Here is a 14,804-nt window from a genome sequence, read left to right as displayed (position 1 = left end):
GGAGAGCGGGGCTTCTCAGGCTCTAATGTGCATGTGATCTCGGCCCGTGGTCGGCTGTGAGATTGTGTCTTCCTAATGGCACGTGGTCATGTATGGATGTGAGAGTTGGACTGTAAAGAAAGCTGAGCGCCGAAGAATTGATGCTTTTGAACTGTGGTGTTGGAGAAGACTCTTGAGAGTCCCTTAGATTGCAAGGAGATCTAACCAGTCCATCCTAAAGGAGATCAGTCCTGAGTGTTCATTGGAAGGACTGATGCTGAAGCTGAAACTCCAATACTTTGGCCGCCTGATGGGAAGAGCTGACTCATTTGAAAAGACCCTGATGCTGGGAGGGATTGGGGGCAGGAGGAGAAGGGGATGACAGAGGGTGAGATGGCTGGATGGCATCACCGACTCAATGGACATGGGTTTGGGTGGACTCCAGGAGTTGGTGATGGACAGGGAGGCCTGGCGTGCTGCCGTCCATGGGGCCGCAAAGAGTCAGACATGCCTGAGCGACTGAACAGAACTGAACGGCACGTGGGTAACACTGATGCCGCCAGTCCAGACATCATGCTGTGAGTGGCCCTGCTTAGGAGTGTGGTGCGAGGTGGCCTGGTGAGGACAGGAAGATGTGGAAGACGCAGGACAAGCGCAGTTGTGTGGCTTTCTATCCAACCTCGTGGAGCAAGTGCGCCCAGGTGTCTGGGGTCTGGAGGATGAGATGGGAATCAGGTTGTGAGTGCTGGACAGCAGGCAGCGGGGGTCCCTGCAGACTTTGAGGGAAGTGTTGAGTGATTTGATTTTGCTATTTGATGCTCCATCCTTCAAGGTCTAGTTTTGCCATTAGAACCCCCCTAAAAGCTCTTTGCTTCGGTCCCAAGCTGAACCGTGGTCATGCCCTAGACAAGGCTCACCGGCCCCCACCCCCGCAGCCAGTGGTTCACAGCTGTCTTCACAGACGTACTTCCCACCCTGGAAGGAGATTATTGGATTATTCACGCATCTCTCTCTCTGACTAGCCTATGAGTTCCCGGAGAGCAGGGCCCTGAGACAGCCTCTTCCTCGTCTCTGAGCCCCGGCACCTGCCGTGGAGCCAGGCTGCAGGCGGGCCTCATTAAATGCCTGCGAGGTCATCAGGGGCCGAACGCAGAGTGGTCAGGCGGGAAGAACAAAGCCCCGTGACCCAAAGAACAGGAGAGCCAAGCCCTGTGCTGGGGGGCCCGGGAGATCAAGCGTTGGTGTGGATGGGAGAAGGTGGCATCAGGAGCCAGCAGGACCTCAACTGAAAATGCGGGGACCGCTTCGGCAGCTAAGACAGGGACACCGGAAGGATGAGCGCGGGGGGCGTCGGTTTGGCATCAGCTGTGAGAGTTGGGCTCTTGAGTTTTCTGGAGCGATGGGAATTTCAGCCAAGAAACAGCTGTTTGGTCCGGGATCCCAGAGCAGACCTGCTTTTCTGCTTCCTGCAGGGAAGGGCAAGATTTCTGCAGATTAAGAATTGAGAAATTTCTCCCCGACCACCGGTGTGCCATAAGCAGTGCTTCTCTAGGCTGAGTGAAGCCGGCAGGTGGAAGCCCATCCCGTGGTAGGGGGCTAGAGATGCACCGCCGTTAGCCTGTTGAACCTCTAGCCAGGGAAGAAAGGGCCCCCTGAGGGGGGGGGACGTCTAACGCCCTGAACCTCAGATGCCCTATGAGTTGGGGTTCACCTCATTTTCCTGCGGAGGAATTGGAGTCTCAGAGAGGTTCAGCAACTTGCCCACAGTCACACAGCTGGGAGGCCGAGGAGTTAGGCTCTGACCTGGGTCCGGGGGCCGGGGGAGTGTCGGGCAGGGGCAGCCCCGCCTGGGGGAGGAGAGGAGGGGGTGAAGGAGGGTCAGAGCTGTGGTGGGCTAGGGAGGGCTGCCGGTGCCAGGGGCTGGGGGCCGGCAGGAACACCAGGGAGAAGCAGGGCCAGGTGAAGGCAGGAAGAGGCGAGGAGGTGGCCAAGTGTCACAGGCTGGAGGGGTAAGCAGTTACACACCCTGCGCACCAATGAGGCCTTGGTGATAGCGTTTAAGTGAACTTAAAACGTGTCCGACTCTTTGCGACCCCATGGACTGCAGCACGCCAGGCCTCCCTGTTCATCACCAACTCCTGGAGTTTACCCAAACTCGTGTCCATTGAGTTGGTGATGCCATCCAACCATCTCATCCTCTGCCGTCCCCTTCTCCTCCTGCCTTCAATCTTTCCCAGCATCAGGGTCTTTTCAAATGAGTCAGCTCGATAGCGTTTTAAGTGCTATCAATTTGATTTTTGAACTCATTATTACTCATAGAAGCCTTAGGCAATACAGAAAGGTTGAAAGAATGGACAGGCTAACAATTTTCATGTCCTATGAGTTCCTGTATGCTTTATACAATGGCTGTTAACAGTTGTGCTCACACGGTAGGTACAGTTTTATAACCAGCGTTATTTTTTTTTTTTTTTACTTCTCATATTTTCCATGTCATTATGACGCCTTCATGGACATCCCGTGGCTGTTTTGATTTACTTAACTGGCCCTCTGAGCTTGGAAACCGGCTTTTTGTTTGTCATTTTCAATGTTATGTCTCTGCGAGGAAGATCTTTGCAAATAAAACTTGCATGTCTTGACATATCCTGACAGTAGGGCCCTCGAAATGGACCTACCGGGTCCAAGCACCTCCCAGCGTTGTTGGAACGATGTGCTGCCAGGAGTGCTGACACGAGCCTGCTAGGAGGGCAGGTGTCAGCCTTGTGCACACTCGCCATTCACTGGTGTGTGTGTGTGTGTGTGTTTCACAAGCATTTGTTAAGTGCCTGTGGGAAGAGACTCCATTCTCCGTGGCCAGGTGAGCGCGGCAGCAGCTGCTGGCGCCCTGGGCTTGGCTGGGACAGGTGGGAATTCTGATGGTACATGGTGTCCCCGCCCTGCCTGTGCCATCACAGGCCCAGGAGCGCGGCACGGCCCGAGGGCCCCTGGCCGCAGGGTCCAGGCAGTGCCCACCCATGAGTCTGGAGCCGCCCGCCTTCCCCGCCGTAACACTCAGGACCCGGAAGTAGCTCCGGGGGCGTGTGATGGGGAGTGTGAAGCTCCCAATCTGTCCTTTTGTCCATGTCATCCGCAGGTGCATTACAGGGCACCTCAGGCTTGCTAGGAACGGCTCCGGGTGCTAAGGGCACAGCCGGTAACAGTAAAGCCCCTGCCTCTAAGGAACTTCCATTCTAGTGGGAGGCATGGACGCTGGTATTGGGAGGAAGCAAGCCGTGAACGTATTTAATATGTCTAGGGCTGAGCAAGGAAGAAGGGAGATTGGGAAGGCCTCACTGATCAGACACTTCAAGTGAGGGACGGAGCCAGGTGGAGGATGTCGGCGGGAGAAGAGTTCCGAGCAGGTGGAACAGCAACTGCAAACACCTGCGGTGGGAACAGGCTTGGAACACTGGGGTACAGGGGAGGGGGCAGTGCAGCTGGAGCAGCGAGCGGGGGAGGCGGACAGGGAGCACCCCCCTCCCGCTGCGTGCAGCAGAATGAGGTCCAGGACCCAGGGCTCACTCTTCCATTGGCAGGTTTTGGAGTCAGAGGACCACTCCCACCATCTGAAGCAGTGGAGGCTCGCCTGGTGCCTCGCTGTTTCCCTGGTGGGTGATTGATCACTCAGGCCTGTGTTTGGTGGGGAAGCCGTGGGAGTGAAAGCCCAGACTCTGGGAAGTCACTGGCTCCATCGGCCCTTCAGTCTCCTCCTCTGTGCGATGAAGCACCTGAACTAGAAGGCTGCTAAGAACATGCTGAGCTTTCCAGGGCTGGGACCCTCTGCCCTGTCCTTAGTTAAATGTGCTGGTTAGATCTCGGAGTGTTTTAGTTGAACTAATATTGCTGTTGTTTAGTTGCTAAGTCCTGTCCGACTCTTTAGCAACCCCGTGGACTGCGGCCTGGCAGGCTCCTCTGTCCATGGGATTTCCCAGGCAAGAATAATGGAGTGGGTTGGCGTTTCCTTCTCCAGGGGATCTTCCTGATCCAGGGATCAAACCTGCATCTCTTGCATTGCAGGCGGATTCTTTACCACTGAGCACCCGGGAAGCCGGTTGAAGTAATAGGAGTGTATAAAGTGCAGTGGTCGACACATATTTAGTTCTTAATATGGTTAGCCTGTCAGGTTTACTTTGTTACAGACCAGAGGCTTTCAGCCAGCTGTGGGTGAATTATAGTAGTGATGAGAAGCAGGTGGGAGATAGGGGACACCCCGCGCCATGGTTTATCCACTCAACTCTCCGTTTATCCTACAGTTAAATCTTGAGCACCTGCTGGGTACCAGGTGCTGGAGCATGTTTTTAAAAGACCCTGCTTTCATGAAGTTCACAGTCTAGTGTAGCAGTCTTCTGCCAGAGGATTGTGGTAGGGAGAGATCCTGGTTAGAAAGATCATGGTGCCTCCTACCTCGTGCCATATACGAAAATTGACTCAAAATGGATTAATGCCCTAAGTATAAGAGCTAAAGACTTGGAACTCTAAGGGGAAAAATAGGGATAAATCTTCATTACCTTGGAGTTAAACTTGAATATGACACCAAAAACACAAGCAACAGAAGAAAAGTAAATTGGACTTCATTGAAATTACTTTTGTGCTCAAAAGACATAATCAAAAAAGTGAAAAGACATCCTACAGAATGGGAGAAAATATTTGCAAATCATATCTGATAAAGGCTTAATGTAAGAATATATAAAGAACTCCTATATCTAATCCAAATTAAGATAATCCAATTTAAAAATAGGCAGAGGACTCAAATAGACATTTCTCTGAAGATCGGCAAATAGCCAGTAAGCACAATGAAAAGATGCTTACCATCATTAGTCATTAGGGAAATGTAAATTAAAACCACAGTGAAATATCACTTGACATCTACTAGGATGGCTATTATCAAAAGTATTGGTAAGGATGTGAAGAAATTGGAACCCTCTTATATTGACAGTAGGAATGTTAAATGGTGTGACCTCTGTAGAAAACACTTCAGTGGCCCTTCAAAAGGCCAAGCATGGAATTCCTGCATGACCCAGCAAGTCATGACCTGCTCCTATGTGTACACCCCAAAGCAGATACTGCTATAGAGATGTCATTGCAGCACTATTTCCAATATGATAGCCACATGGTGGAACCAGCCCAAGTGTCAACAAATGAATGGATAAACAAAATGTGGTCTCTCCATACCATGGAATATTATTCAGCCTTGAACAGGAATGGACCTCTTATACATGCCACAGCATGGATGAACTTTACACATTAGGCTAAGTGAAATAAGCCAGTCACAAAGGGACCAATATTATATAATTCCACTTTTATGAAATATCTAGAATAGGCAAATTCATAGAAATTAGCTGGTTGCCAGAGGTGGTGGGAGGGAGCAGGGAGTTATTGCTTCATGGGTACAGAGTTTCTGTTTGGAGGGATGGAAAAGTTTGGGAAATAGATCATGGAGTTGGTTGCACAATGTTGTGAATGTAAGTAATGTCTCTGAATTGTGCATTTAAAAAATGGTTGACATGGCACATGTTCTGTTTAAACACACCCCAGAGCAGGTGGTGTGATGTCTGGGGGGAGTGTGACTTCATCAGGAGCCACTGGGTCTGGGTTCCACTCTCTGCCAGGTGACCTCAGGCATGGTCCTCGCTGTCTTTAACCTGGGTCCTGCTTCTGATATGGGAGCTGGATGAGATGAGAGGTGTATTCTCTGGTGGGTCATGGGAGGTGGTCAGGAGATGCCTTCCCATCCCCCTTCAATTCCGTTCTACCTGGTGAACAACAGAACATTTGGTGGTTTTGTTCCAATTAGCATTAATTACCTGCTCATCTGTTTTTTGCCCTTTTTTCTTGGTCAGGTGGTGGCCTAGCCCTTTCCCGTCACCCTGTGGCCATGAGTCTTTGTGGTTGGATTGTTTCTTCCCCCCTAAAGCAGGGCTCACCTGGGCGCCAATTCATGATGTTTGGTCATCTGCTGCTGCTTCTCCACCTGGTTTATTGTGGTTTCCTTTGGAAGTCTGCTCTTTCGTGCTGGGTTTAGTCACCGTTGTGTCCAACTCTTTGCGACCCCGTGGACTGCAGCCCGCCAGGCTCCTCTGTCCATGGGGACTCTCCAGGCAAGAACACTGGAGTGGGTTGCCATGCCCTGCTCCAGGGGATCTTCCCAACCCAGGGATCTAGCCCAGGTCTCCCGCATTGCAGGTGGATTCTTCACTGTCTGAGCCACCCAGGAAGCCCTGGGAAGTCTGAGCCCTCCTAGTTAGAAGTCATCTGAGCAGCCATGGTTATGGTTCCACTCGGTGGGATACTATAAAACCATAACAAAACTGCCAGTAAAGTGTTTGAAATACCCGGACAAATGTTTCATCCTGCGATGATGGGAAAGAGTAGGCTGTGTGGTTATATAGACGTGAAAGTACAACTTTAAAAAAAACCCTCCGCGAACTGACAGCGCTGTTGGTGGTGTTTGACAGGAGTGCGTGGGAGCCGCAGTTTCCTCCTTCCGGTGGTCAGAGTCAATTTGGTTTTTTTTTCATAGGCGTGGAGGTAGGTAGGTTCTGTGCTGCCCAAGTACCTCCAGTAGGTAGCCAGATGAAAAAACTTCAAGGTTTGGGTGCTGCGAGGCTGTCCTGGATCCTCCTGGAGACCCAGGCCCCTGCCACACTCAGGCTCCACTCTCCCACCCCCACCCCCACACCTGGTGGCTGACCTCGTGAGATCCCGTGGCTTGGAGCCAGCACGTGTGCCCCAGAGGTGAGCTGGCAGGGATCTGGTTGAGCCCAAGGTCACTGAGAAACCCAGGATAATAGGGGCTGCAGCGTACCCAGGCCTGAGTCTTCCCAGTTCCGAGGTCCTTGGAGGCAGGTGCGGTGGGAAGGGACTGGCCAGACGCACTCTCCGGATCTCCCTGGAAGGAGAGCTGTTAGTCACGGGGTAGGAGAGGCCCAGGCCAAACCTAGGGCCTGGCCTCAGGAAATGAGGTGGCCCACCCTGCCCTCCTGCTGTTAATAATTAGCTCAGGGTGGCTGCCTGTGGAGCTGGAAGGGCCTTTAGACGTTCTGGGCACTCGCTCCAGCCCACGCCTTTTGTAAAAGTGAGGCTAAGTCCCTTGCTACATCTCCACAATTCTGAAAGATTCCTGTTCCACACTTTTCTCTAAAATCACGATCCTCACAATCAGAGGGTACTTTGGATGTACTGTCCCTTTAAAAGAACTCTTCTGAAACACCTGTTGTCACTTTAGAACAGAGGGACGATGGTAATAAATACCCAGGCGTTACTCAGGTTTCCGATGTTGCAGAATTAATTAGAGGGAAAAGGGGTTTTTCTGGATCATTTCCTCCCTAAGAGGAAGTTTACCAACCTGCAAGCTGGGGGAGTGCCGATAAAGACGATCTCAAAGGGTGAGAACATACCTGTAGTCGGTCAGTTGCCGAAACAGTCATGATGGGGTGGGGCCTTTTCCCTGCAGCAAAGCACCTGTAATTCACCTTCGTCTGAGGCACACGCCAGGGAACTCAGAGGGGGGGTGTGCGGTGCCCTGCATCCAGCTGGGGCCCTCACGCCGTTTGGCGGCTGACTGTGACTTGGGCAGAGTTCTCCCAGTGTCTCATCTACCGTCTGTAAAATGCGGACAACTGGGCCCCATCAGATAGAGGGGAGTCAGGAGGAACGTGCACGTATTTGGAGAACCCCGAAGCCCTGTAGAGCCCTTGGTTGCTCCTCAGGGAGGAATCCTGGCAGTGGGAACGGCCCGGTGACGAAGAAGGAGGAGGCAGAGAGGGCCGTCGTGAAGGCTCAGTCCTCAGGGTAGCTGGGGCTGACTGTGTGCACAGGGTTAGACGTGAGATCGCTGCTCCTCCGCATTACTTAGAGGTGCGGAAACAGACTTTTGACAGTGAATTCGTCCAAGGTTCCATCAGCCTGGGCGTGGCAGAACAGAGATTGGAACTCCAGTCTGGTGCATTCCGTCAAACCTCCAGTTGGCCCTGGCCACCGGGGGGGCCCCAGACAGCGGTGTCCCTGGTCAAGTGGCTTGAGGACTCCTGGAAATCAGATCATATGTCTGTATTCCCAGCTCCCAGCGCGTGGAAGGTCTCAGTACAAATACATAAATGCAGCTTCAGCAGTAACAAGATGTGTTATTTTCATTTCATTATTCCTGAATACTATTCTGATGAGCATTTTGGCACTCCTTTATAAGTCTTTTTTTTTTTTTCCAAGAGTTTCATTTGTGGTTTGTTTTAATTAGTTTTCTGCTGGCCCCCTCATCTCACCAAGTCAAAGCCCTGAAAATCGAAATAGGCTATGTGAAGACAGATTTTTATCTTGGTTTCTAGACCTGCTGGCAGCCGGCAGAGTTACTGTAGCTAATATAACCAGAGATGGCTCCTCCGATGAAAACGTTACAGGCAGAGGATTTTAAAGCTGAGAGGGGCCTTAGAAGGCTTGGAATTGGAAAACCGAGCTGAAAAGAAATGAAGCAGTAACTTTCCAGGTCACTTGGCTGATAAGTGACAAAGAGGGTGGTGCTTTGGTTAAGAATCTGCCTGCGATGCAGGAGACCTGGGTTCAATCCCTGTGTCGGGAAGGTCCCCTGGAGAAGCAAACGGCAACCCACTCCAGTGTTCTTGCCTGGAGAATTCCATGGACAGAGGAGCCTGGCGGGCTATGGTCCATGGGGTCGCAAAGAGTCGGACACGACTGAACGACTAACACTTTGGTGGCGGGAGGGGAGCCGGTATTTTTTCTGTGTTTCCTTGAGATAAAAGGATGGCGCGGGCTGCTTGTGGCAAGGGCTGCGTTTCTCTGGGCAGGCTGCTGCTGGCCTCAGACTCCTTGGCAAGAACAGAGCTGGCGGGATGGTCCAGTTGTGAGATTCCAGCTTCTTGGCTGGGATGCGCCGCGATTAGCACATCTCAAACCTTGCAAAGTGACTTGAGCTGTTTTCTTTTCTGAAGGCTTCTGCTGCTTCTGGCTGAAAAGGGGTGGGGGCTGGAGCCTAAGATAGAAATATCATGGACTGACACCCAAATGGGCGTGTCTGTGCCCCAAGGGCAAATATTAGCACAGTATTTTTGTAAAGTTTATGCAACTTGATTCATGTCCCTGTAGAGTAAATTTATTCCATCCTGTTTTCCAGCCTGTTTGGGGCCCAGTGGAACTATTCAGAGGGAGAATGAAGAGAGATGGGTAGCTTTATTTTAGGTAGAAACTGCTCAGTATAAGGTCGATTTCATCATCTATATTTCTAGCTTTACATACTGCTTTTTGTCTGTTCATACTATTTTGTCCTCTGTTTCATAGTTTGACGGGCCATTTAGTTTTTTTCCACCCAAGACTGAGGTATCCATTTAGAATGATTTCCCATGAGAAATCCAGCTTTGACCAGTGCTACTTTGAGTGGGTTTTGGCACTGTTGAAACGGAAGTCATAGAATATTGGTCCTGGAAGCTGGAGGAGGTTCACTTCTCCTACCCCTTCCAGTGCTGGCCTGCTCTCTGCAGCTTACCAAGGGCCTTGTCCACCTTCTCTGCTTGATCACCTCTAGCACTGGGGAACTCACTCCCTTACGAGGCTGTCCCTGCCATATTTGTGCAGCCCTGAGTGTTCAAAAGCGCTTCCATTTTTTTTGTTTTCATCTTCTAACTGTTGAACCCTTGGGGTCTGAAACAATCAGTCTCATGATGGTAGTAGTAATAAGTACCATTCATCAGGCCCTGGTCGTGGCAGTTAGTTTGCATCCATATACCTTCAGTGCTTAAAACAACCTAGGAAAACAGAATTTTCCCCTTTCTGAAGATAAGGAATCTGAATCTTGGGCAGGGTGATCTCTTTATGTTCACATAGCTGGTAAGTGGTTAAATAGGGTTTCCAGTCCATATCTCTGCCTGATTCCACTGATGCTGACCTCCTCACAACCTTTAATTGTGTCCTAATTCCTCTTCTATGTGGCACCCTGGATTTTTGAAGAACCTACTCTCCTCTCTCAGATTTCTCTAGGATTTCAGCTATTCCTCAGACACTCCTACTAATAAATCTGTTTTTGTGGGGTTAAAATGCGCATGTGCTTCCCCTCCTGGCCTTTGCACACATGGTGTGCAGTTTCCAGACTGCCGCTGCTTCCACCTGGCCAATTCCCCTGTATCCTGCAGACTTTCCCTTGGAGCCTCTGTGAGCCGGTCATGCCACCTACCCCAGCTTCCCTGGCTCGGATCGGGAGCCTCCCTGCTGTTCCTCTAGCACCCGGAGCTTTCATGCCTCTTAGAACGTGAAACTCCAGGCATCTCTGCCTTCACCCACCCCACTCCCTTGGCCTGGCACCAAGCAGGTGCCCAGCTAGTGAATACTGAGTAAGTAAAAGGTCCAGAACTGCTGCCAAAGTAATAACAAAGGCTGGAAGCAATCATAATCGAGATGGATTGGCCTGGGAAACTCCAATCCCGGTCCTGTGCAGGGGTTTGGCTTGGAGGCTGTGTTGACAGCTTGTCTGGTAGCAGGTCCCATGGGTCATCTCCCCCAGCCTGGTTTGCTTCCGTCCCTCCACGGCTGGCAAGTGTCTCTTTTTTTTTTCCCTGCCAGAAGGCGGGCTTGCTGGCCTCTGAAGTTTCTGGGTTCACTGCGGTGGCACCCTCAAAGCCTCCACATGCAGAGAGAAATGGTTCTAGGACATCTGGATCCCATGAAATGTGTGGCTTAGTACCACACCGTGATAACCTGTCCCTAAACATTGTTTTTAAACTTCAAGATCTCTCATTTTAAACAATCTGTGAAAGTGATGTTAAAATTTGGGAGAACGTTTGCTGTGCTGGGGGGTGGGGGGCATCATGTTTGGAAGGAGCAGGAGGAGACTCACCCCAGCCTCCTTGACAGCGGAACACGTGCACTTGAGATTTGTGTTTTTTTTTCCTCGGTGGTCCTTCAAGATAGAGAAGAAAAAGAAGGTGATGGGTTCACCGAACGTCCTTGCAGGTTGAACGTGTTTTCTGGTCACTGAGGAGCAAGCTGTGTGTTTCAGGTGCTAGCTGGCTTCTCATCACAGCCCTGGACGCCCGGCTCGCGGGACGTCAGAAGTTGGTTTCTCTTTATAGCAACATTACCTCTGTCCCTGAAACTGCCTGCAGCTCCCACGGCATTCTTTGTCTTGCCCTTCAGGCAGCTTAAAACTACTTCTTGTTTCCCTCCCAGTATCAAGTATAACTTTTATTTGGTTAGTTTTGTGAGTGTCATGGTGTCGGGCCTATAAATAAACCGGCCTCCATAATAAGAAAACTATTTGACATTTTGAAGTTGTAGGAGAACAAGGCTGCTAATTACAGGTCTCCATTGGAATACCACTGATCCTACATATGACCCCCACCCTGCTTCCCAGGGGCGCCTGGTTGGAGCTCCACTCCCTGAACAAGTTACAGATCCTGTGGAGTAAAGGAGTTGATTGCAAGATGGTACCTCTGGAGTATTGGGATTAATAATTGCAGAGATGGGGAGGGCTAAATTAGGTTGGGATTAACATATACACACTGCTGTATAAAAAAAAATAGAAAATCAGCAAAGACATATTTTGTAATAGGTCTTTGTATATTTTGTAATAACCTATACAAGAAAAGAACCTGAAAAAGAATATATGCGTGTGTGTAATTGAATCATTGTTCTATACACCTGAAATGAGCACAACATTGTAAATCAACTGCACTCCAATTAAAACATAAAATTTAAAAAAAATTTTAAAAAGGACTAATAATTGCAAGATAATTTGGGTATTCAGCGTGGTATTAAGGCAGCTTGTGTGAGCATTTTCTCCATATGGTGAATAATGTGAAGTCAGAGTTAAAAATTCATAAATGCATTCATGGAAGCATTTTTCTAAATAAAATTTATTAAGTACTTTGATATATGCATACCCAAATTAAAAATAAGTCTTGTGCACCAATACTTCCATTGTCAGCTGTGATTATTGTACTCATTAGCAGACTTAAAGCTTTAAAGATGTTATTTAAAATTTTTTTGGTATGTAGGCCCAGTACAAAATAGTTTATTGGCCTTATCATTGAATTAGCATCATGAAAATGCCTCTCTTAGTGAATGGATTTTTGTAATTTAGTAAGTTTTCAGTAGTAATTATGTTTAAATTCTAAGCTATTTTTTAAAATAAGTATATTTCTCTTTCTGTTGTTATGCAGTGTTGTGCTTTGGAAATTAAAGCCAAGTAAGTGTGGGGGGGGATGGCAGAAGGTAGTGTTGATAAATTTATGAAAATTATAGTCATGAGAATATTAAACTGCATTGTACCAGTTGTATGGTAATGTGGTTATCAGCTTCACATAATCTAAAATAAAGTGAAACAGTTGTTCTAAGATATGGGCATGTCACAAATGAACTAAAATCACTGGTTTTTAATTAGTTGGAGTGAGTTCATTAACATTTGTGAAGCCTAATGAATCATATCATGACAGTCAACCTCTCATTGTCTTAAGAAAAGAGATGCATGTAGGATCATTATATGACAGTGGTAGGTGAGTGTCCCCCATTTCTGAGAGAGTGAATAATACAAGGCACTGTGGTCTGTTTTATCTATATAACTTGGATATTATGAATTGCTAAGAATTGCTGTCTGTGAAAGATGTGAGCTAATTTGACTAAGTCAAGAGGACAGACCATCACGTGACAGAAGCCCTCTGGACTGAGTTGATTGGCATGTTGCTCTCTCGCTCTGCTATGACCACAGCACTGGACCAGGACCAACGTGAGGACTGGAGAGTCGGTTACTTCAGCACCGCCTTAGGAAGTGCCTCCCCAGACTGAGTGGGGGGGGGGGGGCAGCTGAGCTGTAGAAACCCCTTCTGGTTCTGGGAAGCGACTGGCAATACAGACAGGAAAACGGAGACGGAGGGAGTGCTGACCTAACCAAGCCCCTGCCTGTAGGCACAGTCGGTCAGAACCGAAAGGTGATACCTGGTTGAGAGTTTTGCGTGGCCTTGGCGCTCAGGCCCCCTGCATCCGTGTCCTCTTGGGACGCTTATTACAAATGCGACTTCTGCCTGACAGCTACAGCAAGGCAAAGTCCTGGTTAGGAGCTTCCCTGGATAAGGAGGAAAGAAAGAAAGGGGTATCACCACAACAATTTGCAAAATTTTAGTATGGACTATAAATACTTTATTGATGTTAAATATCCTCGATATGATTACTGTGGTTATGAAGTACCCTTGTCCTTGGAAGATACTTACTAAACTATAGAGGTAAAGAGGCATGATATCTATAGCTCCTAAGCATTCAGTATTAATAAGGAGGATGAGGGGCATGTGTATGTGCAGGGGAGAGTGTGAAAGAGTACCTGGTAAAATGTTGCTTTTATAATTCAAGCAGGCGGGGTTTATTAAGCAGGCAGCAGATAGTTCACCTTTCAGATGTGAGAGCTGGCCATCTCCCATAGAAGTGGCTTATATAATGTTTTTTTTTTTCTTTTAATTGAAGGATATTTTCTTTACAGAATGTTGTTGTTTTCTGTCCAACTAATGTTAAGTTTTTGAAAGACACTAATTTGGCTGCGTCAGGGGCACTCAGCATCTTTGTTGCATCACGCGGGGTCTTTCGCTGCGGGGCCCAAACTCTCTAGCTGTGCACGGACTTAGCTGCTCTGTGGCGTAGTGGCATCTTAGTTCCCCAGTCAGGGATTGAACCCCCAGCCCTTGCATTGCAAGGCAAACTCTTAACCATTGGACCACCAGGGAAGTCCTGCAAAATGTTAAGTTGAATCCAGGCCAGTGGGGAATACAGGAGTTCTGTTTTTCTTACAACTTTTCTATTGTTGTTATTTAGTCACTAAGTCATCTGACTCTTTTGTGACCCCATGGACTCTAACCCACCAGGCTCCTCTGTCCATGGGATTTCCCAGGCAAGAATACTGGAGTGGATTGCCATTTCCTTCTCCAGGGGCTCTTCCCCACCCAGGGATCGAACCCAGGTCTCCTGCATTGGCAGGTGGATTCTTTACCACTGAGCCACCAGGGAAGGCCCAACTTTTCTGAAAGTTAAAAAAAAAAAAAAAGTTGCAAGTTTTAAAAAGCAGTTTCCGAAGTCCTTGCAAAACCAGAATTTCTATGGATGGTACCTAGGGGTCTGTTTTTAGCAAGCTCCCCAGATGACTCTTAAGTATACTTAAGTTTTATTTAAGTCTCTGCTTAAAGAGTCTCCTTTTAATCAGTTTTTTTTTTTTTTTTTTTTTAGCAACTTAAGTATACACTCTTGCAGTTTGATCTGAACCTAGTGCTTGATAAATGATAAATCCCCATCCAGATTTTCTAAGTTTTTTCTTTAGGATACCCCACTTACTGCAGAGGAGCGTAAGGGATGCTGAGGCCCAGGCTAAGAACAGATGGAAATTAGAAGCTCCATTACGGGGTGAACTGGTAATGCAACCCAGCTTGTGTGCTTACAGTGGAAAGGAAGAAGCAATGTTGGTATTAGCAGCTAAACAAAACATTTATCTTAAATACATTAAATACTGATATTCGAGAAGCACACAATTTGAGTCATTCGTCGAGCATGGCTGATTGTGTATGAATGTTTATTACTTTTCCTTCTAGAGAGGTCCCTCTTCTGCCTATCAGACATCTGTTGAGACTTGTAAATAATCTGAAAGAAAAAAAAAAAGAGCTCCCCTCAGTTCAGGAGGAAAAGGGAGAGACTTGGGTGACAGAGAAGGCCTTGTATATTCTAGGAGACTTTTACAATGAGCTGAGCCATGGGTGGTAAACCAGAAAGGAGCCTAGCTGTCCATGTTTCCCTTGAGGAAGAGGGAGGCGAGTCAT

General features: G+C 48.4%; 1 protein-coding gene across 1 annotated transcript in view; it reads left to right on the top strand.

Moving 5' to 3' along the window:
* PTPN3 (protein tyrosine phosphatase non-receptor type 3) overlaps positions 1 to 14,804 on the top strand; it is a 113,874-nt gene that overhangs the window by 13,094 nt on the left and 85,976 nt on the right. The window lies entirely within an intron of this gene.

The sequence above is a fragment of the Cervus canadensis genome, chromosome 30 (assembly GCF_019320065.1).
Source record: "Cervus canadensis isolate Bull #8, Minnesota chromosome 30, ASM1932006v1, whole genome shotgun sequence".
NCBI classification, from domain to species: Eukaryota; Metazoa; Chordata; class Mammalia; order Artiodactyla; family Cervidae; genus Cervus; species Cervus canadensis.
This window is presented reverse-complemented; position numbering and strand designations above follow the sequence as displayed.